Source organism: Nylanderia fulva, unplaced genomic scaffold, assembly GCF_048542155.1.
Source record: "Nylanderia fulva isolate GAGA-0341 unplaced genomic scaffold, ASM4854215v1 Scaffold383, whole genome shotgun sequence".
NCBI lineage: Eukaryota > Metazoa > Arthropoda > Insecta > Hymenoptera > Formicidae > Nylanderia > Nylanderia fulva.
The window spans coordinates 35001-37346 of NW_028190459.1; the positions used below are offsets into that span (position 1 = coordinate 35001).

The 2346-nt window shown below is 46.5% G+C and overlaps 1 pseudogene; it reads left to right on the top strand.

Moving 5' to 3' along the window:
• The first annotated feature begins 61 nt into the window (after positions 1 to 61).
• LOC146722016 (small subunit ribosomal RNA) lies at positions 62 to 1241 on the top strand (annotated as a pseudogene).
• Positions 1242 to 2346: the final 1105 nt, after the last annotated feature.

A 2346-nucleotide genomic window follows, 5' to 3' on the forward strand; every position in this document is an offset into this window, starting at 1 on the left:
CGACGAGTCTTCGGGCTCGCTCGCGAGTTACTCCCTTGCGAGTAACCGAACACGAAGCTCCCTGGTTGATCCTGCCAGTAGTCATATGCTTGTCTCAAAGATTAAGCCATGCATGTCTCAGTGCATGCCGAATTAAGGTGAAACCGCGAATGGCTCATTAAATCAGTTATGGTTCATTAGATTGTACCCACATTTACTTGGATAACTGTGGTAATTCTAGAGCTAATACATGCAAAACAGAGTCCCGACCAGTGATGGAAGGGACGCTTTTATTAGATCAAAACCAATCGGTGGCGGGCGGCTCGCCGTTCGTCCACCGTTTATTTTGGTGACTCTGAATAACTTTGTGCTGATCGCACGGTCCTAGCACCGGCGACGCATCTTTCAAATGTCTGCCTTATCAACTGTCGATGGTAGGTTCTGCGCCTACCATGGTTGTAACGGGTAACGGGGAATCAGGGTTCGATTCCGGAGAGGGAGCCTGAGAAACGGCTACCACATCCAAGGAAGGCAGCAGGCGCGCAAATTACCCACTCCCGGCACGGGGAGGTAGTGACGAAAAATAACGATACGGGACTCATCCGAGGCCCCGTAATCGGAATGAGTACACTTTAAATCCTTTAACGAGGATCCATTGGAGGGCAAGTCTGGTGCCAGCAGCCGCGGTAATTCCAGCTCCAATAGCGTATATTAAAGTTGTTGCGGTTAAAAAGCTCGTAGTTGAATCTGTGTCGCACACCGTCGGTTCACCGCTCGCGGTGTTTAACTGGCGTGATGTGGGACGTCCTACCGGTGGGCTTAGCCTCGCGAGGGGCGGCCCAACTAATATCCCGTCGCGGTGCACTTTACTGAGTGTCGAGTCGGGCCGGTACGTTTACTTTGAACAAATTAGAGTGCTTAAAGCAGGCTACCTTCGCCTGAATACTGCGTGCATGGAATAATGGAATAGGACCTCGGTTCTATTTTGTTGGTTTTCGGAACCCCGAGGTAATGATTAATAGGGACAAATGGGGCATTCGTATTGCGACGTTAGAGGTGAAATTCTTGGATCGTCGCAAGACGGACAGAAGCGAAAGCATTGGCCAAAAATGTTTTCATTAATCAAGTACGAAAGTTAGAGGTTCGAAGGCGATCAGATACCGCCCTAGTTCTAACCATAAACGATGCCAGCTAGCGATCCGCCGAAGTTCTTCCGATGACTCGGCGGGCAGCTTCCGGGAAACCAAAGCTTTTGGGTTCCGGGGGAAATATGGTTGCAAAGCTGAAACTTAAAGGAATTGACGGAAGGGCACCACCAGGAGTGGAGCCTGCGGCTTAATTTGACTCAACACGGGAAACCTCACCAGGCCCAGACACCGGAAGGATTGACAGATTGATAGCTCTTTCTTGATTCGGTGGGTGGTGGTGCATGGCCGTTCTTAGTTGGTGGAGCGATTTGTCTGGTTAATTTCGATAACGAACGAGACTCTAGCCTGCTAAATAGGCGTACCCTATGGTATCGCGGAACTTTTGAAAGAAAATCTGCCCGATTTTTTAGAAGAAGTGCCACTATTTGAAAGAAATAAAATGTTCTTTCAACAAGACGGTGCTTGACCAAACAACGCCAGGATTGTAACAAACTACTTGAACGAGCAGTGTTCGAGATTCGAACGGTAATAACCCGCGGACAAGAAAGCGTTAAATATTCATGCATCTCGATCATGCCTCATGCAGCATGCATATAATTTATTAATTAATATCGTGGTCTAACATGCGTATGTATTTTAAATTATATTTAATTAGCGCTCGGCCGCGAGAGTATACGGATACTCCGCGCCTTCGAAAATAAGCGCTTAAAACAGTCTAAATTGTAACACCGCTGTCGCGCAGAGAGGAGAGAAAAACAAGTAAATAATTACAGTAAACGTTCCTTCACCCCTTAATATCACAATAGAACGACAGCAAATGTACTCGAATATTCTAGAATTACAGGCGTATATAAGCCTCCTCTCTCGCGACCGCGGCGCTTTTTCCGATTGCTCATCGCGAATAAAGTGTGTTCATACGATAAAGATTGCTTGTCTTTGTCTAATTCATTACCGTTGCTTGCGGACACTTAGTAATTTACGACTCGGCTAATTCTCTCGGTAAATTCGGTGCGGTATATTAATTGTAATTTTTGTTAATAGTTTATATAATATATTTTTTTTGTGAACGTGACGCGTACTAACCTAGGTAAGTCGCAAGTGTTGTGTTCTCTCTCAGGTCTCGCTTCCTGACTCCACCACCCGCTCCTTGTTCTCCATACTTTTGCAGTCTGCGCAATACTTCTTCTTGGAGGTCATACCTTCGAGCCGGAATTCTTAG